At 43.2% G+C, this 26,228-nt stretch overlaps 1 protein-coding gene across 1 annotated transcript in view; it reads left to right on the top strand.

The window, feature by feature from the left end:
- Ss (aryl hydrocarbon receptor spineless) overlaps positions 1 to 26,228 on the top strand; it is a 201,566-nt gene that overhangs the window by 371 nt on the left and 174,967 nt on the right. The window lies entirely within an intron of this gene.

Genomic DNA, 26,228 nt, shown 5'->3' with positions numbered 1-26,228 from the left:
GCAATTGAACGAAAGTTATTCGACAGGTGCTTCGGTTGTCAATGGAGGTTCGAAAGATCCCTCCAAGATGCATTTGCAATTGAACGAAAGTTACTCGACGGTTGCTTCAGTTGTCAATGAGAGCTCGAAATATCCCTGCAACAAGCATTTGCGATTAAACAAAAGTTACTCGATAGTTGGTTGTCTTGGTTGTTAATTGGGGCTCAAAAGATCCCTCCAAGAAGCATTTGCAATTGAACGAATGTTACTCGACAGGTGCTTCAGTTGTCAATGAGGGCTCGAAAGATCTCTCCAAGAAGCATTTGCAATTGAACGAATGTTACTCGACGGTTGCTTCGGTTGTCAATGAGGGCTTGAAAGATCCCTCCAAGAAGCATTTGCAATTGAACGAATGTTACTCGACGGTTACTTCGGTTGTCGATGAGGGCTCGAAATATCCCTCCAAGAAGCATTTGCAATTGAACGAAAGTTATTGGACAGTTGCTTCGGTTGTCAATGGGGGCTCGAAAGATCTCTCCAACAAGCATTTGCGATTGATCGAAAGTCACTCGACAGTTGGTTGCCTCGGTTGTCAATAGAAGCTCGAAAGATCCCTTCAAGGAGCCTTCGCGATCGAATAGAAATTTCTCGGAAAAATGTTTCCCTTTAATCTGCAACTTGATCTTCTCAGTATCCTGGAATACTTACAATTCAGAACCGAAACAATCTGTCTTTAAAAGAGCGTGGTCCTTGTCGCTCGACCAAGTCGTCAGACTTACCAAAAGTGTCATCTATTTGATAGTAACGAATTTAACATCTTAGCTCACGGTATTCCTCTGACTGGATCATCTCGGCTGTCAACAGTAGACGAGTATCTGAACGTTGTCGTGTGCTGTCTGCAATCGTTAGTTCAACGTTGAGCTCAAATTGTTGGTATCTGAACGATCATTGCCGGTAGACAATAGTTGAACGATACAAGTGTAAATGAAACGATAATCGAGACTCTTCGAAAGGTTATCTCCTAGAAAACTTAGCGCCGCGGATGTTGCAACAAACCTGTGAAAACTGTTTCGTGCAACTAGATAGTAAATATCACCTCGACAATGAAACATCCAAGCACACCTCATACTTTTTACATACATCAGTCGCACATACACTGACGAATCCTGCTCGACACAAGATTACTGCTCGATACAAACACGCCAGAACCAGCGATTCGCCAAATAGTCCCTAACGAGTTCCACGAAAGATGGCACCGATTTCTTTCGCGCGGTTGTTCGTGGCAGTCCTGGAAATTAGAAATACGCATTAAACGCGGAACTTTCAACACGTGGAAACGTATCAGAGGAATTTGGCGAAAGAATTTCCTCGACCGTGACACTAGCGCAGTGTGCGACGGCCGTAGAACCATGAAAATCATTTTAAACGATTCAGATGCCATCTACCTGCGATGGAAAATAACAAAGTAGTGCCGTTTCGGTATTTAGGTTCCAATTTGTTACCAAGTGTAACATCGTCGAGGTTTTATCGTTACCTTGGGTTTCGTTGTTCCAAATGGAAACGGGAAAATGGCGGCCACGGGCGCCGAAGGCGCGTGCTTCTACCCCCGATTACACGTTGTCTACGGTTCGGTTGGAAAATCGACGAAGGAAGGCAGGGGTTGGAAAGCGTTAATTTGTTGGTCATTGAGGAGAACGATAGCCACGAAGTATCGTGACGCGGCTTATATACAATTCATGTGTCTACTAAAGCCGGCGCTAATGGGATCGGAGGAGGGTGTTCGCGCGTGAAGCGGTCCGATTGTGGACTTAACGCCGCTCGCCGTTTCAGAGACACACTATCGCATCCGATTCACTTCTCGAACCGTCTATAGACCGAGTGTTTTTCGCATGTAGCTTATCGATTATGCGCGTTAACACGACGCTGTCTATAGATCGTAAAATTACAGTGCCCGACCTGAGATTCGTCATTATCGTTCCACGAAGCCGGAACACCGACAGGAAAAACTTTGACTCTGTATGTTTGACGACTATGCGATTGTGATATTTCCTCGCCTTTAGCACACGTTCCAATATTTATATACAGAACTGCGCACCAATCTTGACCTTATAGACGGAGTTTGCACACAGGATTTAGCATCGTTACTTTTTAACAATCGGCGTTTTGTCTTTGAAATCAACCGTGATTGTACGTTGCAACAGTGGGTTCACTGTTAGCTACCAATCGTTACAAATAAATGAGTTTCCCGTTGCAAAGCGATCCGCGAATGAGCCGTACGCTAGCCAAGGTTGACATCCGTCAGGTGAGCGACGTTCCGTTGAATAAGAATTGCGAAGGGTTCTGATTCTCGGTGTTTCGTCGAAAGAGAGCGATTTAATGCGCTCGCTAAGAAGTTTGAACGCGAAACGTTTCCTATTCTCGATCGTCGATGATTCTGTGAACCTCTCGACGACCGAAGTCGTGGAACGAAAACTGCACTTTGCGTTGTGCGATAAACTTCGAAGCAGATGTGCGCACAGTTCAACGTTGCATACTTTCCAACAGTATTATGTATCCTATTCTTCACGAACTATTCTTTCCAAAATTTTTGCTCTTCGGGGTAATTTTTCGAATAGAGCATCGTTAAGCATGATACTCTATCTGCGTTGTTGTTCCTCGATTAGTGTTCGATTTGTACAATTTTAGGAGACATTTCTTCCACGAACGTAATGATAATTTCGTATCGTAAGCGACTGGTAGATCCTGTCGCTCGTATTACAATGTCTTTCGAAGTCTGTCGATGTTTTCACAAACAAAACGCGATATTTTATCCACCATTGCGTGCGTACATATTGCACGCATCTTTCGATAAACGATTCGAAGAGTTTCCATTACGATATCACCGTTTACACGAACGTAGGAGCGACAAACACGATCCGTTGCACAGCTCTGTATCTTGTATACGGGCGAGTTATAAAGGTACGTTTTCACGTGACGGTAAAAGTCACGACTACGGCCGTCGTGACACACTGTGGCGATTCTTTTTCCGCGACGACGCGACCATGTTGTTTTCGCGCGAGAACTATCGCGACTTTTTATCACCGTCGTGACGTTCAATCTGAAAACGTCGATTTTCCGGTAACAAACTCTATCGTTTCGAGAATAATACGAACAGGAGCGAAAATTAATTCATCATAAGGCGTTCTGAAAGAATGTCACGTAACACGCAACCGCGTAGAAATAGTCGAGAAACGGTCGACACTGTCGCGACAGTTACTGTCACGTGAAAACGTGCCTTAAGGAACACAAGGTGCGTACGAGATACGATAATCGTCGATCGGGTTTAGGTTCGGTGGAACCTTCGAAACAACCGAATTGGAAACAATTTGCTACACGGAGTGACTTCGCGATACGCGCGTCAGTGGCTAAAGGTTGAAGGGAAGTTCCGAGCTTAACTTCGGCCGAAGCCAGAAACCCATCAGATTACGAGCAATTAAAACTCCTGCTTGGGTGTTGAATGTTCGTTGCCAGGGATATCGTTCGCGGACACTTGAAAAATTAAGGCAATCTCTGCCGCTTGGTCCCTTCGTGACGATCTCGCACGCTCCGAGAACTTCACCTTTTCTTTTGCTTCTCCGCGAGCAATCGCGCGCTTATACACACACTTACACACGCATACAAACGTACACGATTCCGTCTGCGGGTGTACCGAGCTCTTGTGCACACAGTCGATACTCCAGGCTCGTATCTCTGCGTTGTTAACAAAGGAGAAAGGGACATAAAGTTCGGGAGGGAATTGTATTTTAAATATTTATTTCGACCAGGGAAATTCGAGGTGCGTGTTCCCATCGAGAAAGGACATTCGAGAGTCTGTCGGTCCATGCGCGTGCGCGTGCGCGTCCGCGTCCACCTCCGATTTTTAATTTGCGCGCCGCGGCCGTACACGGAAATGCACGACGAGTGCACGCGCGCTTGAACGCGAGTCTCGGTGCGCGCGGGTATCAGACGCGCATAAATATGGGCGCTGGTGCGCGGGACACACGATACATATACACGTGTGTAATGTTCGATACATCAAGAGAAAGATAGACCGGGGATAACCGGTGCTAAGCTGACAGAGACGGAGTGCGGCACTGATTGCGAGGAGAAGGGGGAGGGCAGAACCTCTGGCGAAGGAATATCCGTCTGAACTTTACTCGAATCGTTTGCATACGTTGCTCGTAATTAGCTGAGATATACCCCGAATCAGCGTTAATTTCTTTTATTTTTCATCGCGTTCCGGGACTACTTTATCGAGTCTGTGAATAGAAATTGCGAACGAACGAACGTACCGAACGATCTTCGTTTGTTTTCGAGGGTGAGTTTCCAAAAGAACTCGAATTTCGAGAAGCCAGAGGCGAACGAGAAAATATAGAACCGAGGATCGTCGGTTCGGGATGATTTGAACGTTATCGGGTTAAAAAGATTTGAATATTTTCCGGGTGGATGGTTTCTCCAGGGAAATTGAGAATCGAATTTGAAGAAATACAGTACGAAGCGATTTACTTAGGATCGATTGATGTACAGAATGAGAAAGGCGATATCGAGTACGGGTCGAGTACTTGCGTGGGGAGGAAGAAGTTATCGGGCCGAGTTTTACAATTATAATTATGATTGTTTATCGATAAACGGAAATGCATATTCATGACGGGAGTACAAGTAAGGTGCATAAAAAAGACGCGTGACATAATCGACCGATAGGGTAATTTAAACCAACAGCGTCGCTTTATTATAATGACTCACGTTCCTCGAATGTATTTTACATTTGTCGATATTCGCGTTGCACCGTATTATGTATATTTTTTCCCGAGGATAAGTCGCCCATTCGTGACGCGTGGGGTGAAATATAGTTCCATTTTCTTACTTCCAGCGAAGGAACTCGCGACGCGGTACAATTCCTTTAAGTTCGGTTAACTTCTTACCCACTCCTGTCCCGACAATTCCGCGTTACCCTGTTCCTTCGTCGCTAAATCATCTCGATCGGTATTCTGTTCTATTCAACCCCCTCCAACCGACGCTACGAAAGGCGTTACGTTAGAGGCGGTGCATTACTTAGGAGAGAGGTCTCGTTGGATCATTCGAGCGGAGTATCTAGTTTCTGAAAAGAACTATCCGTGACAACTACCCACCAAGTGCCAAACAGTCGAAAGCAACCGACCACAAATCTACCTAACTCAAGTAACTCAACTCTTGCAATACCGGCGGTTTCAACGACCACGAGAGACCTGGGTCAAAACGGACCTGTACTTTGCTCGCATGAATATTTCCAATCAAAGTTCTAGCATTTCATTGTACCTTTCTCAATTTTTATGGAAAGTTGTAGAAACGGTATAACTGAGCGAAAGGTCTTGAGAGACCCATACGTGAAAATCCGAGGATTAAACGGTCACTGGATCTCGAAACATCTTCTATGCACCTACTCTGCTCAGGATCTCCAGGTTCGTGAATTCCACCGAGTTCAGAGTATCTATAATATTATAGTTTCTGAGAAGAAGTATCTGCGATAATAGTTCACTTGACACCATAAAAAGTCTATTTTATCGTACCATTCTTAATTTCTAACGAAAATTGCACTATCGGTATAACTGAGCGAAAGGTCTCTCCGGGTCTAAAAAGACACATAGGTGAAAATCCGAGGATTAAGCTCTCACTGGATCCCAAAATATCTTGTATGCACCGACTCTGTTCAGGATCTACAGTCGGGTCCACGAGTTCCTCCCAGTTCGGCGGTTATTGAATTTCAAAACGTCTTGTGTGCACGGACTCTGTTCAGGATCCTCCAGTCAGATCCACCAGAGTTCCTCCCAGTTCAGATCCACGTCGTTCCAACGAGGAAACAAAGGATCTCGCGTTGGGGGTTGATCCCCCTTTGAAGAACGTTTCTCGATTGGCCACGATCGTTCGTGGATCCAGGAACGTGTCACGTTCGACGTGTCCGTTTGCCGTTCGGAACGCAAAGCCTCCACGCAGAACGTACGTACGCCGTGATCACGAGGATCACGAACGAGCGTAATGGAGTTTTAAACGGTGTTTCGAGGCGTACCGTCGACGATTCCCTTCTCGTTTCTTCCCGGCAGCTTCCCTTTGATACGATAAAGAAGAGGGGAAAGAATGAGACGGACCTATCTGGCGGAGCGTGGCCCGGGGCGATCTGTCTGGTTCATTCTCCGCTTCTCCTTCAGCTCCTACGTATCCGAGGAGTCCTTCCCTCGGGCACTGCTGGTCTTAGGCGAATGTACGTTTAAGGACGTGGATCTTCTGCGCGTTTCCTCTCGTTCTACATTCGATTTCGACTTATCGGTACAAGGATCGAACCCTGGAGATTCGTTCGGATGTGGATCGACGATTGTTCTTCGTTGGTATCCAGATTTCGGTTCGTTCGATCGTTCGAGATCGAGGTGACAATCCTTGTAGCTGAAGTTAGGGAAGTAAATCTTGGACATTGGAGCAGAGTGTACTACAATAGGTCGAGTTTGGAGATTTCTAGAGTAGTTCGATGGTTCTTCGTGTCTTACCAATACCCAAAGTATCGACAATATACCAAATATGCCCACAGTATCGTAGACTATAGTCTATGACGACCGTTACCAACAATCCTCGATACTGATCATCGTGGTACACATTACTGAATAGCGACAGGGATGTCTGTCACACGTTTACCTAGACTCATCCAAGGTTCTCCGTGTTGAAAAGGAACGTCAGATCGGTACCGAGAATCGCGAACCTCTTCATCCCCGAAAGTCCCGGGAAATTGTCTCTTTCTAACAGATAGCGAACCGTTCGAGTTTGATCGCTAACGATCAACGGCGAGGGGCGCGGAGTCGAGTTTCCCAAAAATTCCCGAGGGTTCGGGGAAGAAGGTGGCCCCGCGATACACGGTGCCCGCCGCGGCCTAATGACAGCAGCTTCTATAATTTGGAGTTTTTGAGCGAACGGCCAAATTACCGGCGAAGGAAGGGATTACTGTTATTACATGCGGCCGCGGACTCAGTCGAAACCTGATTATACTTTAGTCAGTCTCTCTCTCGGTCTTGACTCGTTCGACTGTCAGCTTCGCTCTCGTTCAGCGGGAAAGGGGCCCCGATCTCTCCGGCCCCGCGATTCCCCAAACGACCCTTCAACTACGCGAACCACGTTCCGCCGAATTTACCGAGTTTCGCGTTTATCTTCGTTACGCGACGCGTACGTCTCCGATGATCCGTAAACTCGTTGGAATGCGAACGCTTTACCGTACCAGGTTGCTTCTTATTTGTAGCACGAATTGACGTAAGAGAGAGAAAGAGAAAGAGAGAGAGAGGGAGAGGAGTCTTAGAAGAAATCACGAGTCGTATCGGATCGGACGTTTTAATCAGGCTTCGCGAGGTCCGCTACCGAGCAAAAATTACCGGACACATTCCCCTTTACCCAGGAGTGATCTTTCTTGCTCCCTAGAATACACCGGAGGAACATTCGTCGAGTGTCCGACGCCTATCTTAATAAAACTTGTCAGGCTGCCGTAGCGGTCAAGAATCAGGGATGCGTTTACTCAACCCCCATGAGATTCATCTCCCCGATCTCGAGGACCATCGTTGATACAAAGAAGGTCCCCTAAGAGTCGTGTTTTGTCGTTCGCGATTGTAAAAATACGATTTTAAAGTATACGTATCGCTACGTACGCGTTCGGAGGAACAAACGTTCGACTCTAACACGAAACACGGAGCGGGTTTCAGCTCTCACGTTCGCAACATGCGATCTTTTAATTACGCGGGCCAACCGGGAGAGTCCACTAACGGCCCGCGTATTCTGAAATTGCTACGAGAGCAACTAAAGAACCATTCGCGAGGAGGTCGATGATTTCTTGATGGACAGCAGCCGTCGTGCCGGGTTTCGGCTGATTAGTTCTTAAGTAATTGCCGCGCGTCCTTATGGTCTTCTAACGTGCGTTTATAGCCTTGTAATGAACCTGCTTCTGAGACCTTTGCTCCATTCAGCCAGCCAGAAGATCTTGGGACCGTGGCTCGATGCCTTCGGAGTCTCTTCGGCTGTCCATTAAAGGGTCGAACTTTCTTTCTTGCAAGCGTACAGCAAGCGCGTGGAACTGGAAATAAGGATTTCAGTTGGTGTCTTAAGTGCCTCCCCTGCCTCTTGGTGTTTCTCGGAACTGGTGTCCGTCTTTACAAAAAACTTAGATCGCTGATGAATTATACAGTAATTTTACGGAACTGACAACGAGAATCGTAACAGGTCCACGGAATCTCTACCTAGTTAGCATCTTCCAACGAGATCTACTTCTCGTACCGATCGATTGTTTGTTAGGATCTACGGACAAACTGGGATCGATCGACGAAGCTTCTTTCGCAACTTCTTCGAAATTTTATGTAGCAATTGTATGGAACTGAACACGAGAATCGTAACCGGTTCACGGAATCTCTATCTACTTAACATCTGTCGACGAGATCTACTTCTCGTCTTGATTGATTGTTTGCTACGATCTGTGAACAAACTAGAATCAATCCGTACAGTCCTTTGCTAACTTATCTTCGAAATATCGTATAGTAATTTCATGGAACTTATAACTAGTTGTAACTGAGAATAGTAAAAGGTTCATAGAATCTCTACCGGATTGGTATCTTTCGACGAAATCTTCCTCTCGTGTCGATTGATTGTTTGCTAGGATCTGTAAACAAATTGGAATCATGTCCATACAGTCCTTTGCTAACTCATCCTCGAAATATCGTACAGTAATTTTATGAAACTGATAACTAGTTCCAACTGAGAATAGTAAAAGGTTCATAGAATCCCTACCGTATTCTACAGTATCTTTCTTTCGACGAAATCTTCCTCTCGTGTCGATCGATTGTTTGCTAGGATCTATAGACCAACTGGAATTGTTCGATGCACTGCTGTTGCAATTTCACGTCGAAATATTCTCGAAGTAAAGTTTCTCCGAATTAATTCTCAGCGTAGCTAGTTCCTCCATCGAAGTTAACGAAGGAACTCAGACTCGCCGAGTCAACGGAGCGCCGAGGGAGAACGACGGTTAAATATCGTACGATCGGGGCAAGATTTAATTCCGTGGCCGAAGGAGGATATCGTTTACCTACTTTCTACGTCGCAGCAAGCGCAAGCTGTAATTTAATAGACTCCCCTCGCGTTAGCCGGCGCCGTGATGCGTTTCGCTCGTGCGAGAGATATGTATAGCCCGAGCCGCGACAAGACCATTATTGCTGGAACACTCATAACTCCCGTAACCGGCCACACCCAACAGATTTAACACCTCGTATCCAATTATAACGATGCCCCGTGTCACGCGTATAATTGGTGCCCCATTACATATTGCCGTGTCGCTTCCGACCCTGGCCCCAGTCTCGTCTTCTTCGCGCCAGAGATTTTCGGCTCTTCCATAGAGGATCCACCGTAGAACGATCCTCTACGTCTTGGAGCAAGATGTCTCGAACAGCTCCAAAGTGTCGGAACTAACCGAACCGCATGGAATGTTTCTTAAAAAGGACTAAATGCCATTGTTCGTATAATTTTGGTATACGCGGAGGTGCTTTGTTTGTATCCTGAGCATTGGTAATCTTCTGGAGGTGCTTTGTTTGTATCCTGAGCATTAGTAATCTTCTGGAGGTGCTTTGTTTGTATCCTGAGCATTAGTAATCATCTGGAGGTGCTTTGTTTGTATCCTGAGCATTAGTAATCTTCTGGAGGTGCTTTGTTTGTATCCTGAGCATTAGTAATCTTCTGAAAGTGCTTTGTTTGTATCCTGAGCATTAGTAATCTTCTGGAGGTGCTTTGTTTGTATCCTGAGCATTAGTAACCTTCTTCCCCAAACTGGGATCAGGAATGATAGAGTGTCCGATAAAACTCGTAGATCTCGCAATTTGCACAATTTTGGGATACGCAGATGTCCTTTGTATGATATCTTAAACATCGACAGTCCTCCGATCGAGATTAGCAATAGAAGAGCGTCGAATTAAATTTCTAGAACCAGTGTACAATGTTTACAATTCTGGGCTACGCGGAGATTCTTCGTTCGCGTTTTAAGTATTCGTATTCTTCGTATTTAGATCAGCACTGGAGAGTTCTAGTAGTTTCGTTCTAACGAAACTTGTAGGTCTAGTGTATAATTTGCACGATTCTTGGGATACGCGAAGATTCTTTATTTATATTTTAAATATTGGTACTCTTCGTATCGAGATTATCACTAGTGTCTAATCGAAATTCTAGGTCCAGTGCTCCAAGTGTCTTTAAAAAGCTGATAAGTGGTCGAGTCTAAGGAATATTGTTGCATTAATTTTCACCAGGATAATCTCCGAATAATTACAATTTTCGTAGACTACAATTACGATATCTCCTTCCGTTACTCCCGAACGTTGTGCTTTCATCGAAAACTGGAACACTAAAACCCTTCCGATGTCCCGGTCGCCGACTCGCATACTCTCGTCTCCCTTCGCGCACGAACGATTCAAGACTCGTAAGATCTCGTTGGTTCGAATTAACACGGGACGATATTCCACGCGCAAGAGACACCGGTGCGGAGTACAGTGTCTTCGAAGCTCGAGGGTTTTCGAAGTCGATTTTATGCACTTCCTTATCCTCTGCACCGGTTCTCCGGCTGACCCCGGATTCCAACGCGAATACCGTCTCGTTCGCGAGAAACAAAGTTTCCACGAAGGGACCGGAGCCGGGGGGAGGAGGTGGTAGAGCGAACGAGCCGATTAAACAATCGGCAGGACGCGCAGTGCATCTTCCACCCGCGATCCGGGCTGCTGGCCCGTTCTGGGGCCCCGGCAGTGGTGAATGGGCCGCACAGCAAGGAATATCCGTCCTCGCGGTTACGGCACTGTGAATAGAGCCATAACGAAGTGAAACGTGCAGGTGAATTTATGCCGCAGGAACGGACGAGCGCCGGTCTCGTTCGAGCCTTGCCTTTCCTGGCGGTCTGAAAACCGACCAACGCGGACCGGGAGGACGCAAAAAGGGGCGCGGAATTAATTGAAGGTCGAGCACGACCAGTCAAAGTTGGTCATTAAGCGGCGTTGATGAGAGTGGACGAGTTATAGGAGCGTGGAACTCGCGGAAAGTGGTCGATTCGCTCTCGCTAATTCTCGCCGGTTTCTACCCGATTGTTTTTAATTTTAGTCGTTTACGGTGTCGTAAACCATTCGTTGACGATTTATGGGAGGATTTTTCAAAAGGAAGTCACCCTACCGGCCACCCCGGCTCGTGATCCTCGTCGAGTCGGTTCGGTTGTTGTGGTCGACAAAAGCGACGTTGAAATCTCCTCGCAAGAAATCCGTGGAATACAGGTGGCTGACAGGCGGAGTACGAGATGGAATTCGAGATTCCGCGGCGAAACAAGCGGCCCTGGTCCCAAACGATGCGCCGATCCGGCTTTGGGACCGGGCTCGGGGCGAGCTGGCCCGGTACGGCGCTGTGTGTTTAACTATTCAATAATTCATCCCGCCATTCATCACCAGCCAAGTGTAAAATTTATCTTATTTTTATGTATTGGCCCCCTCCAGCTCGCCACCATGTATCAACTTCTTATTAGCCACGATTTGTTTGGCGCGCGCGGCATCCCGTCCCCCCACCCCACCCACTTTCACGACCGCGTTCGGCAACCACGATGGCCATCCACGGCCGGTTGAATTCGTCGATCGATTCGTCGCGCGTCGATTCGAATTTTTCGCGATTGTCCACCGAGTTAACGATTCCACGGGAACGAATTACCGATCTCGCGCGATTGTTCGTTAATCGTTGAACCGAATGCGCGTAAATCGCGCCACGATGTTTTTCAAACGAACCCTCCTCCGTCTCACCGTGTGCTGCTACGGTGCCGATTTATTAAGCCTTGCCAACGAAAGCGTGGAAAGCCATTTTTTAAACGAATGCACGCCCCCTGTGCACCGGCTCTTAATTGTTCCCTGTATCTACTTTTGCCGACTGCTGAGCGCTGCTCTTTAACTAACTACCAGCGAAGAAACTCGAAGAATTTATGCGCGGTATACAAGGTAGCCGTGCAGCACGATCATCAACTTGTTAGTTTCACTTTCTTTGTTCCTGCCCATTACGGTATCATATTGTATACATCTGACGTCGAGAGTCGGATCTGGACGTAATTCTTTCTGCTCGAGATCAATCTCCAGAATTAACGGTGTCTCCGCTTCGAGGAAACACTCGTCCCGCGTACGAGTTCACGGATCCGCGAGAGAGAGAGAGAAAGAGAGACGATCGATCCACCGATCGCGAAACGAATCTCGAGTATCGATCCGTATCGCGGTAACGGGTCGCGGAATCGGGTTAAGCGACTTTCCGTTGTTATCGAACGCGTTAAAATGGGCACCGATACGGTGACCTCGGTGGACTCCCGAGGAACGGGGCTAATCGTCGAACAATTTGGTTCACGGGTATATATTCGGGTCCTCGAGGCGGATCGTACACGCACGCGCATCTCCGTTAAAACCGTCCTTCTCTGAAGCGGCCCTGGTGTAATTACGATCATCAAGCCCTCTATCCTCGCGGTGAGAAAAACGGATGCTTGAAAAACCAAATGACAGCCTCTGGTGACGTAATGACAATGAGGTGGACGCCTCCTGGCACCGGAAGTACCTGCTACCCGAGGACCCGAGCACCACCGGTCGATGTCATGCGCCATCGTCTTCTTATCCCTCCCTTGCTCCCTCTCTGTGACGAATAAATGACTAAATTGCCGTGGAAGGGGGCTAATTATTGACCTTCGGCAAAAAAGAAGCATCTACACGGTGTACGTTCCGAGTGGTTCGTCCTCGAATCCGAAAACAATTTTGGAAGTTCGACTAGCGTGATTGCCACCTTTCCAGATAGAACGTCTCACGATTTCTTTCTAGCTGTCAGCCGGTGACATTTCGCCAGGGAACGAAAGCGGATACGGTGAGTCGTAGGGGTACAGGGTGAATTGTACGTTGGACGAGAAGAGATCGTACCGAGTGCGCTTATGGAGCAGTCGGTTCGGTGTAATGGAGATCTTAACCTGAAAATACCGAGCGCGGGCCAATATTCTTCGGTAACCTTTAATTACAACCGATTGATTCCCGACTCGTCCATCTCGTTTGGACGATCGGTTTATTCCAATGCTATTGCTCTCGAATGTAACGAAAGATAATTGTTCGTACATTCGTATTTTAGGTAGTCTTCAAAGTCCATCGTTCTAGGACGTAACTTGATATTTTTAAGGTTAGAATTCTTCATTCTCTGGGCAACAGAAGAGACCAGAATTGTCCTCAAACGATATATTTATAGAAATTTCATTGATTCGGAAGCAACGATTTTGTAGCAATAGTAATTTAATAAAAACGATAACGAATAGGTCCTGTAACAGTACTTTAATAATAATCAACTGCTATTACCGATCCCGTCCGTAAAGTCAATAATTCGAACTTAAAATTTATAGAAACCTATCGTTCCGTCTACTCTAGACTGTTCCAACGAGTAATATCTAAGTGTAGCAATATTCATAAAATATCCACGAGATAGAGTTCATGTCAATCGCCATCTGGCGGTACTCGCCGGAAGTTTTAGGGACTTTTTTTCTTTCTTTTTTTTTTTTATTCCTTCTCTCGTTCCGAGCGTACAATGTAACCTTAAAGACAATTTGTATCATACGGGTTCCACGTAATTTTCGAACCGCGAATTATAGTACTTAAACTCGAATTGAAAAAACGAGCGTGTATCGGTTCGCGGAAGTTTCAGAATGCAATCCCGTGGAGCACGGCGAATAATTATCGAAACAGCGCGATACGAGAGCCGGCGTTCCGCTATTTCGTGTAATTAGTTTGTCGACGGTATCATTAGTTCGAGTATCGTTGTTGCTCTTCCTTCGTGGTCCTCCATTCGATTCCGCGCATTGTACTTCGTGTTCGCTGGTCGGTACATCCTGACCTCTTTCTCGCCGAGCAAGGTGTGGCTGGGTTTTTAGCGCGGTAAAATGCCGCCCGTTGTAATTGACACGGGATTCAATTTCGTGAAAGCGCTTTGTTTCTTTCAGAAAAAAGGCGGTCTCGCCTTTTGACAATCCACAAACAAGCGTTTGCGTTTCTCGTTCGTCTCGTGTTCGTACAATTATCGGACCGTTGACTTTTCGTACAGAAGTTCTAGGTTATGTTCGGTTCGTACTATTAGAGTAAACGAATAAACAAAAGTGTGTTTACTATTCTTTGGAACTTTTTCACGTCCTGTTTAGGTAACTGAAATAGTTTCTAATTGAAGTTTGTACTGTGTGTTTGTACAATACGTGTGATGCTTCTTTTCTGTATAACAATATTGTATTAATTTATAAATACTTAACAACGACATGTCCGTGTTAGTATAAAAAAATTGGGTAGTTAAGAGTTAATACCTAGTATTCAAATTCTGCGGTTTTAGGTTATGTCGAATAAAATTTAAGCTGTAGAATCTCTAAGCTAATAGAACAATTGTTTCTATTAAGAGAAAACCTGTTTCGAGCTGATTACGCATTATATTTCGATTTTGATTCGACATTTTACCTCCTAAAGGTTCATTTACACGAATAAAATGTATCTTCCTGTTTTAAGAAGAGAACAGCAACTAAAAACAATATAAAAAAATAACTCAAACTCTTTTAACGCGATGCAAAGAAATGCATTCGAATCGAATCCTTCAGGAGATTTTGATTCGACACTTTATTTCCAAGAGGTTCACTTACACGAACAAAACTATTAAAAATGTAAATTACAATAAGAGAAACAATAACTAGAAACAATATCAAAAAGTAGCTCGAACTCTTCCAAAGCGATGCAAAGAAACGATGTTTGAACCGAGTTCCTCGAGAGGGATGAATGTTAACCCGAGAACGGGAGGCGTTGCGATCGGTTCGGAGTGCAGAAACCGCTCGTTTCTGACGGGGAGAAAAGTCAAAACGGCGCTCGCAATTTCGCAGTCCCGTGATCCTGCAATTCCCGCGGCCGTCGATCCGCTGTCTGAGTGAAAACTCGAACGCAGAAGCGTACACGGGCGAAGATGATGAAGCCAGAAAGGCATCATCGACTACCCTGTGTTTACACGGTACGGTGGTCCGCCCCGCGAGCATTAGCTCTATCTTTGCACCGCCCAATTTCGCGTTCCCCCGAATGCAAATTCTACCGAAACGAGCGGATAGCAGAAATGACTGGGCGATGCAACGACGACGGACTAACCGACGCGCTGCTTTCAACGTGTCCTACGATGCAAACAGACCTTTCGCCAATGAGGATTCAGGAGGATTTTAATGCATCCGAAAAGACCTCACGACCTTGAGAATTATGGAGAAAAAGACTGACATTGAAAAGAAATTCATTCTTGGAATTTAATCAATTTCTTCGAAACTGTACATAGATTTTACATAAATTTTACATTTTATCCAAAACATATTTTTTTTTTTTAATTTTTTCATCGTGATATCTATTACGTGGAATAGAAATACCAGTTCTTTTTCGTTTAAATAATCTACGAGAATTCTTTTCAGTAGAAACAAAGAAGCTTTCATTTTGTTGCCAAAATATTTTACTTTATGCTTCTCTTGTGAATTCTTCGCAAGGAAGATAATTCGTTGACGCGTTAAAAAATAGAGTTCCTGTCCGACCTTGCATCGAAATCACCGATGTCGTATCGTAAGAAATTGATGTGATGGAACAAAAGTGCCATTTGCTTCGATCTCAAAATCGAACCTCTACACAGGTGAGCCTGAAAACCTTGTAAAATACGGAGCTGGAATAAAAATTATGGAACAAACGACGTAGGTATGGAATAATGTAATAAAAATATCCTGCATAATTAGGGAATTTATATCGGCGATTATTAAACGTAATAAGCCACCGGTTAAGTGATCAATAAACTCTTTATCGAATTTCACTAAAAGTAGGAACTTTCAACGGCGACGCACGCCTTCGCGTGACGCTGTCACGGCCGATCTCGGACGAATTAAATGTTAAAAACGAAATGACAGCGTATTAAAGCGTTTTACGATAAACATTCGGTCGCCGATGGGGAAGGCGGAATCCACGCACGGCGAGGAATTAATTAATGAAAAGCGACGCGCTACAGATTGGCGTGAAATTACCGGTTCGCTGAGGCGAATTCGCGGTAAATACCAATATTCTGTCGCGTCCGGAATTTCGAATAAATATGGACGCGTCGATCAACGGTATCATTTCTATGCTAATGGCCGCCGATACGCAACGGCTACTTTGGTGTTGGCTGCTTAAAGGCCGATTTACACGTACTTGAACGTACGCCGCGGCGCGTTCTCGTAATTACGCGGCGCGCAATAAACACCGAATAACAAACGGACGTTTGGCTCGGTTAAGCATTGCGGTTAGATTTGTAAAAATGGTGATTCCGATAAATGTTCACACGAATCGCTTGAGAATGCAGGAAGCACGTTCTAACGAACAACATTTGTCGGGTAACGTCTTATAAAGTACGATAATTTCGAAGAGACGTTCGAAAAGACAATATGGCTACCATTTACTTTGTACTTAACGACACAAGGAAACCATACTCGATTGATATTCAAACAACGCGTTTATTTAGTAATACACGTGTTACGATAAAGGATAGTTCTCTCAAGCATAACCTCGATATTATTCTGTGAAAACGATGCAGTATAGATTCCAGCAAAAAAAGATAGATTGTACATAAGTGAAAATAGGAGATGCTTTTATCAGAGCGATACATGTAAATAGACAGTAGTGGATCAAAGGGAGTCTGATCGTGCGAAGGCATTGTTTACATGCGCTCCGTTTGTAATTCATTCATGCCCAGGGTATCTTTTTCAATACACATCGGTTTCGGACAGTTTATATTGTTACTTCAATATCGACCACATATTTTACTTCCATGAATTATTCTCTAATACGTGAAATATAATTCTTATCTACAATCTCGGTCTAAAACAGAGCGATGCGCGTTAGAAAAATGAAACAAGGAACACGAAAAGGTAAATTCACCCTGTAATGCTTCTCTGCGAGTCGAAACGCGCCCGCCCAGTTATCCGAAGAGACCCGAACGATACCGAAAGGGACGTGACGTCGTCCACGGTCGGGGGGAGGGGGGAAGTGGCCTTGAACGGCCAGTGAATTTCGTGGCCGGAATAGGCGCATGTAACGCGACCGATGAACGGTCAACGGGGAAAAATGAAGTCTTCTCTCCCGCGTAGACTTGTCTCCTGGTGATATGCAAATCCGCGGCGCAATCGCTGTTACAAATTCGAAGCAGAGTGGATCAGCTCGAGCCCCGGCCGACCCGTAGACGTGTAATCTTCGAAGCTAGCCACTAGGCGGGGTAATAACACGCTCGCGATCGCCGCGCCGGGGTATCAAGATGCTAGCCAGCGGAGCGGCCGTGCACGTAGCGCGAAATCGGTAGCAAGTACCTAACAGGTGAGGCCCCGGCTCCGAGGAAGAGTGATTTTCTGGTATCGTGTAGCCCCGGCCAGGGGTGTTAGCGGCGTTTATTTTAACCGGCCGTGGCGGAGGAGCACCGCGATACCGATTATTACGGCATTACCGTAGGTGTGTCGCGAAGACTGGCGAATTGAATGTCGGCTCGATCGGCGGAAAGCTTCGTGGGAGAGATCTCGAGGTTGCCCCGAGATGGTTGCTGCTATTGAGTAGGAGTTCTATTCAAGTAGCAGTAAATTGGTGTTCGGGGTAGATTCGGGAACAAATTACTTTGCCCGGAGCAAAGGAAAATTTTACCCAGACCTATCGTACTTGTTGATCTTCCAAATGTGTGTTGTATCGTTGAGAAATCTACTCACGAGTATCTATTAGGTCGAGTAAGAATATTATACTAGTAGTAGTAAATTAAATTTCGGGGTAGATTCAAGGATAAATTATTTTGTCTGGAGTAGAGAAAAATTTTACCCAGACCCATCGTACTTGTTAATCTTCCAAATATGTGTTGCATCGTTGAGAAATCTACTCACGAGTATCGATTAGGTCGAGTAAGAATATTATACAAGTAGCAGTGAATTAATATTCGGGGTAGATTTAAGGACAAATTATTTTGTCTGGAGTAGAGAAAAATTTTACTCAGACCCATTGTACTTGTTGATCTTTCAAATATGTGTTGTGTCGTTGAGAAATCTACTCACGAGTATCGATTAGGTCGAGTAAGAATATTATACAAGTAGTAGTAAATTAGTGTTCGGGGTAGATTCAAGGATAAATTATTTTGTCTGGAGTAGAGAAAAATTTTACCCAGACCCATGATACTTGTCGATCTTCCAAAGACGTGTTGTATTATGGAGAAATTTACTCACGAATATCTATTAGATCGAGTGGGAGTATTTCCAAGTAGCAGCAAATTGTTCGGGGTAGATTAACTTCTTCGAAAACAAATTATTTTGTCCAGAGTAAAGAAAAATATTTAATCCAGTGTCAACCCATATTTGTCCATTTTCCGTAAACCTGTTATACTTTTCAGAAATTTAATTTTGAATATCTACTCACAACATAAGGGATGACTTTCGTGTTGCAGTGTTTTAAGTAATTTAAAGTGTAAACGTACACCGAAGGAGTTGAGCGAAGTACTTTTCAAAACATTCAGAAATCGTTTGATTAATTAAACAAATTAATTTTCTTTCATTTCAAAGTTTTGTTCCTTCGATCGTCGCAATCAGGTTAAATGATCAGAAGGGTTCTAATTTCGAATTGTTTGCCGTGTTTTAATCGAGTCTTACGATACTTACGAAAGGGATCTTGGAAAGAGTAACTGGTTACAAAGGAAAGTGGATAATGAACCGTGGCGAAGGGGAGTGTCTAGGAAAGATTAAAATACAATCGATGATAAATTTGGCGGGAAAGATGAACGATGCGAGACTAGGTCAAAAATTAATGAGACATTATTGTCGGAAACTTGAAACAAATTATCGTCTAACCGTTCGTAAACCTGTCAATTCCTTTCTCTCTGTTTTACATTCGATATTGTTCGAGCAGCATTTTCCGAGGATAAGTTTGAAAGCAGCTTTGGCTGTGCCTCGCGATATTGTTCTATTTGATATACGATACGTACACATTCTTTATCGACGTAATAAAGACGTTATCGTTCAATCAATCAACTTGTTATTAGTGCCGTTTAGCCCGGTTGGTTGATGCTTCGAGCTATTCCCACCGATCAATGGCGTTGCGTAGTCGTAAAGTTCTATCAGGAAAATACGCAAACGCCCATAGACGATCCTTGCCCCGTCATTTTGAATACAGAAAACGCATCGATTATCACGATATCTGTGTCGATGGCGGTCGAAAATAGACTTGCACGTAGTTCAAAAACCTGTAATAATATCAATGATAAAAGGAAACGATCGTATTGTTTTCTTTCTTCTTTTCTTTTCTTTTTTATTAAGACGACGTTAACGTGGCTAAAATTATTTTTCTCGCGTGCCCTTGAAGCATATTCGTCGCGGTGACGAGGGAAAGAGGGGGAAAGGAAGTAGCGGAGCACCGCGAAACACCGTTTTCAACGATCCCATAATTTCGGAATTCTTCTAAGTGTAAACGCCCACTTGATGTTTTCGAATATCGTGTAATCGTAAAGAGCTGCCTACGGGACAATATTATGTGTCGTAACGTTCATATAAATTCTCTGCAGGGTGAACTTGGCGCGTTCCTTTTTATTTTCTACTCCTTTTTTGTTGTTGTTGCTCCGATCCGTATTAATTAGCATAATTTCAGGCGCGCCGTCGGGTGGCAGGTGGGACAGAAGAGCGAGCCCGTTTCCGGCAGCCGCGCCGTCACTGGCGACTTGTGATTTATTTAACAAAATTACAGACGGAAGAAGTAACCAAGGCGATACGCGAGATACAGGATCGATATTTTTTTAAGCAAATAACGGTAATGAAAATAAATTGAATGGCCCCGGTTAAATGAGCCCCTGGTAATGAGAGTGAATTAAGCGCTGGCTAAACGGAAGCGATAATTGATTATGTGGCGCGGTGTATTGGTACATAATTGCCCGCGCTATGGAAAAAATTCATTATGCAACCACGGAGCGACGCGATAATTGATTGGGAAAAGGGGAATAACGCGATAATGTACGGCGCACGACTCGTTTCCTTAATTTATCGTCCTTTTTCTATTTTTTTTCGACGATCGAACGTGTTTCTGGAGTGGTTTATTGTTGCAACACGAACAACAAAGAAATTCACGAGAGACTTTGTCCCGTTTCACCGTGGTTCTAAATCGAAACTGTTCCAACCGTTTGGGTGGTCAGTACTATTTTAGGTGTGTTGAATTTTTTTTTCGTTTACTGGTCACACTTTGGCAAAATAGAATTTCTATCGAAAAAATAGTAGGTTCTAAATTGTAAATTTCTCTTCCGCCAAAGAAAATTCGATTCGTTGAGTAGTTTCCAATCGATTGGAAAAATAAATGTACGAATTTCGAATTCGAAAGAACGAAGAAAATGGAAGAAGGGGGAATCGGGGGCTGTGTGAATTAACGAGAAAAATCCTCGGGATTTATTCCGATCCTTTTTGCCACCTGGTAGTCGTCGACCACCTGAAAAATCGGCCGCTTTTAAGAATAATCGGTAGACGCGGTTGCAACATGATAGTCGCGCCGCGGCGTGCGCACCAGTTACGCGACCGATCCGGTGTCGCCATTTTAGTGATTTTTCCGTTAGGCTTTCTTCTTTTTCGTCGAATCTCCGTCCGCACTTTCCATCCGCTTTCCTGTGCGTGGCGTCCGCCGCTTCATTGCTATTCTTAACGATTCGATGGACAATGTTCCTTGTCACGTGTGTAACAATCGATCGAAATATTCCAATCGAACAATTTTTTATCCAATATGGTTATTGAACGTTATGAACATTGTGAACGTTATCGTTCGAGTATATTTCTTACTCAAAAATAATGAGTTTCATTTCCGAAGACAACAGTGGTTGAAAATGTTCGTATCCCTTTCAATTCTTCGAAGACGTTAAAAATTTGCATCGCAGGAGTAATATATCTTCATATTTCACCGAAACGTGTAACAAGTGTGAACAATTTTCTGAACAAAAAATGCCCAAAGCACGCTTCATACGTTTGTTCTAGTCACAAACCGGTGAGTGAACACACTTCGCGCCTGGAGATTTCAATGCCGCTGATTTTCACCAGGGACTCGAACTTGGAACTGCTTTGGTTATTCTACGAGTCTACCGGTAGAAATGTACCTTGGAATTAGTTGAAGAAAAAGTGCAAATTCCATACCTAAAGCTATCGATAGTGTCCAAGACTTTGATCCAGTCAGTAATCGTACAAAGAACCAAAACTATTGATCCTAAACGTTATCGTGTTCTTCGTTAGAAATTTCCAACCAATCTACACACGGTGCATCAATTCAAATTATTTTTAACGTACAATCGCAGGAACATTATTAGAATCTAACTCCCAAAATTTATTAGAATCTAACTCCCATGTTCAATTATATTCAAACTATCGAACCAAGAAGGTTATTCTAAGATTATCTGCTTAAAAGGTCGAGAGGTGTGTTCATTATTTTATTCGACGATTATGACGGGAATTTCGAGCGGTAAAATTTCGGTGGAGAAAGTGCAACGATAGAATTAAACGGTAAACACAATATAACATAGTTGAGCGTGTAACGACTAGGTTTAACGTGGAGTGCAACGCGTTCAGGTTCACCGAACGGACCGATCAGGGACTCGAGTCGAGTTCCAACGCGAAAGAGTCGCGTTTCGCGAATCGGAGGAGTACCTTTACCTGGACGGGGCTGTTGCAGGTATTGCAATGACTGCTATACGATCTACATACCAGCTAATAGGTGTAGCTAACCGGAAAAAGAGAGTCACTCGACCATTCGATGTCCGTTTGTTTACATAGACATGAGTGGCGTGTGCATTTTTATAGGGAGGATCGGATGTCGGGGCGTCGAGTTAAGTTACCGTCGGCCTTTTCTCTCCTTTCTATCGACCCCCTCCCCCCTTCACCCGCCCCGTCCACTCTACTTCCCTTTTCTATCGCATTCGCCGATTCGTTCTATCATTTTCGTGCCCTTTCGCGGTCGAGCGAAAATTCTACAGAAACGTTTAAAAAAAGAACAAATCGAGAACGTGAAATAAATTTGTTCTCTAATAGACGTGATTTCCCCAGAAAATTGATCTCGAAACGAAAATACAGAATCCTGGGACAAAATTTCTCCCCGAGATCGCTTTTCTCGAAATATCGAGATCATAGGTATAATTTTAAAAAGAATCTACTTTCAAGATGGTTTCTCTTTATCGTTCGGTAAATAAAAGTATCAGAAGCGTTCGAAAAATACATTTACACAAGATTGTATGAAAGAAAAATTATTAAGAGAATGGTGGTAAATCATCGACGAGAGAAATTACGTTAAAATCGATTTTGAATTTTGGTTTCTTTTTCTTTTTACTTTGGATCGTTAAGTTTGTTCAGCACGAGTCGAGAAACTTTTAGCGAAAATTTGTAGCAAGGAAACTTCCATGGAAGAGTTCTCAGTTGAAAAAAGTCGCGACAAAGTCGTGTCGGGAAAGAGGGTCTTTGATTCATTGAATGCCCGATGATTTTCCAACGAGCGCTCGGGAACGTATGACTTACCGGCAAATTGTTCAGTCTGGTTGTAAGTAGTTTAAATTACATCCTCGATTACGAAATCTAGGGACGCGTGGGACGGCGAAAGTCTGTCCTCTAATCGTGTCTATAGTCGCGAACTTTCCAGCCTTTGATATCTACCCACCCCCTCCACTCGGTAAGGAATTACATTTGTTTCGCGATGCGATCGCGGGAATCGTGTCAATTTGCCATCGATTATCGTGGTTTGGTAACTCGTGGTCGTGGCTCGAAGGGAGACATCGACGAGGGTTGACTATAGCCGGAAAAGTGTGAAAAATTAATGGCCGCGTTCTTGCGACGCGTTTTGTCTTTTCGGTACGAGAATCTTTGCGATTTGTATCATCGAAAGAAAATTGTTTCCAATTTCTCTCGAGATCGTTGAATTTTACATTTGGCTGCAATTGGAGAGAAAGGATTGCCAGATTTATTTATTCAAACGAAGAATTTTTTTCCTGGAAAATCTGGAAATTGTTCCTTCTTGGAGCTTAGCTTTTGTGAATTTTGTATGGAATTTTTCGAAACAACAACGTCTGAGGTCTGAAGAAAATTTTCTCGAATTTCGTGTTCGTTACAAACGATGCATTAATCCGTTGTTAATACATTCGGTGAAACGACAATTATGCTTTATGCGTTCGATGCACGGCGCTTTTCATTAAATCGATATGCTGCATTGCGCACGTTATTACACGATTCTGTGCTCTTTATACTATACACAATTATTATATGCTGTTGTATCACTGAAACGCGCGGTTACGTATGTTTGCAGTTCTCTTATGGCACATTGTCACGTAACATTCAGCGCGTTTATTGCTTCGTTTCTTTTTTTTTTTATGTATATATAAACATATTTAATTGGATCTATGTTATGAATAATAAATCAAAATAAAATCCTGAACGATTGGGAAACAATTGCTCCTTGGGAATTGAACAATAAAAAATAATGTCGTTCCTTTAAATACAATTTGTGTTATTTACAACACATACGTGAACTTGAATCTTTATATCTTACAAGTCTAGATAGAAAAACACTATAAATATTTGATACTGTGTTTAACTTAAACGTAATATAAGTTACCTGCGTCTATGTATACATTACAATTAATAATGTTAGTTTTGTTTTTATCACTAGAAAGTTACAAATTTATTTCGACAATAAAACATTAAGAAGAAACCCGTTTACCAAGCTATATATCATTTCGGTTGAGTTCCCTAAGAGACAATAAAATCGTTAAGAAGAAACCATTTACCAAGCTATATATCATTTCGGTTAAGTTCCCTAAGAGGACTCAAAAAAGATTGGTCTGAAATCTGGAAAACGTTTACACATTCATGAACAAACATTGCGACTATGTATACGTTACAATTAATAATGTTAGTTTTATTTCTATCACCACGAAATAACAAATTTATTTCGACAACAAAATCGTTAAGAAGAAAACCCTTTATCCATATATCATTTCAGTTAAGTTCCCTAAGAGAACTAAAAAAAAATTGGTCTGAAATCTGGAAAACGTTTAAACATTCACGAACAAACATTGCGTCTGCGTAAAGAGAGCAATCAACGTTGCAAAATTTTTTGTTAATCGATCGTGGAAAATCGTTTCGAAAAATTTCGTAGTAAATTCGGTTGGAAAGATTCGTCCCGCCCGAAGCGCCCTCTATCCGACACGATGTACCTCCTTGTAATTGAACTTAATTTATCCAGAGTGATCGTCTCGGTCGGCAATCCGCGAACGGTCCTCTCACGTGCGGTTTCGTCGGCGCGTACTTGGCCCGCGGTTTGTTGGCGCCTTACGGTTGGCGGAACAGTTTTGGAATTAACCCATTAGCGCTAATGAGGGAATCTGAAGTCAATTAAGCACGCTGTGATAATATGGGACCGATAAGCGAGAAACCGATGAATATGCAAACTATCGCACGGCCACCTGCCGCATGGCTTTCCTTGGAGACCGCCATGGAACACGCGCTCGCACACACGCACCAGCCTCGAATTTTCCCTGAAATCGGTATAACGACGAATGAAATATAACCGACGACGAGCACCGCGAACATGTTACGCGGCCACGTTGGTCCGTACATTGAAATTTGAGCGGTCTTTCCGCCTGCGCGCGAGTGCAATTAACATGTTGATGATACCGGCTACCAGGCGGGTAGATCATTTAGCTTTTTTTCGCGATATGGATGATTTATAAGTGGTCCTACTCGTTAAGAGCCGAGTCAGGAGAATGACGAGCTGCATCGGTATCCAAAGAAATATGTTTCCGTTTCGTGGCGGGTACTTTTTCAAATTATCGCCACATCTGAACTGGATCCGAGTCTAGGTTCGAGTTAAGTCCAGTTGTTGTTTAGTTTTATTTAGGTACGGTTGATCGATAAATTTGTCGATTATATTTGAAAGCGATCTACATTATTTTAGCTTCTACCTCGGTTAAGGTAACCACGAGTTCTTACGTATTGTTCGGTTGGTAAGGTTTGTAACGATTCGACTTAGATAACAGGTAAATTCGAAATGTATCATATATACGGACAGTGTTGTTTGGCGAAAGTACGGAAGTAGAAGTTAACGTAATGAAAATACTATGGTGTAGCTGATATAAAAATTTGATTTATGATAGTCTAAGACTGTTTGTCAAAGAAAATCTTAAATTTAAATCTCAATTTCTCCGTATTCGATCATTTATCTATACTGGGGTTGATAGGTGTATTAATATTTATACTCGGAGATAAGAGGATTACATTTCACGTAGAAATGGTATTGGTATATATTCAAGTGGAATTGAAATATCAAATTAAGATACAGATAATCGTAGAATTTACATTAACCTGTCTAACAGGGAGAACGAGTTCTTTCGTCGCCATAGTTTACGAACTGTGCACAGGAACTCTGTTGTAATTACTACTTGTTAGTACTATACTTTTGCACAAGATCTTTATAACTCGTAATAACTCATTTTTACCATGTTCTGACAGATACTTGCCAACTCTCGTACAATCAAATTTTTAATAATAAAATTCGAATCTACGGGCTCTGGTCGCACCAGAATTCTCTCGGCAGCCATCTTGATTTACGCGCGAAACTTCGCTTCCCTCCTATACTCAATTCAGTATAGCCAGGTAATTTAATTCATTGTAACGTACAATCATTTCGAGTGTTTTTGATCATTCTATTTGGGGTTCTCGTCGAAAATAATTTAATAAATCGATACAAAAGAGCAATGTGTTCGTATCGAGTAAACAATAATTGTTAAGACTATACACACGTGCTATGATATTTGTTTCGAATACGACAAGCAAAATGTGTAAATACACTTATACGTACTTGTATTTATACATATTTATACTTATATGTACATACACTTATGCATGCTTATACATATTTATATTTATACGTATTTATACATTTACATAAATATACTTGTGCATACTTATACATATTTATACTTATATATACATATACTTATGCATACTTATACATATTTATATTTATACGTTTTCATAAATATACTTGTGCAAACATATACATATTTATACCTATACATAAATATATTTATACATACTTGTGCACGTTTATACTTATATATATTTATACGTTTACATAAATATACTTGTGCAAACATATACATATTTATACCTATAA

Source organism: Ptiloglossa arizonensis, chromosome 1 (genome assembly GCF_051014685.1).
Source record: "Ptiloglossa arizonensis isolate GNS036 chromosome 1, iyPtiAriz1_principal, whole genome shotgun sequence".
In the NCBI taxonomy this organism is placed as follows: Eukaryota; Metazoa; Arthropoda; class Insecta; order Hymenoptera; family Colletidae; genus Ptiloglossa; species Ptiloglossa arizonensis.
The sequence above is the reverse complement of the archived record's forward strand: the minus strand, read 5'-3'. Positions and strand labels throughout refer to the sequence as shown.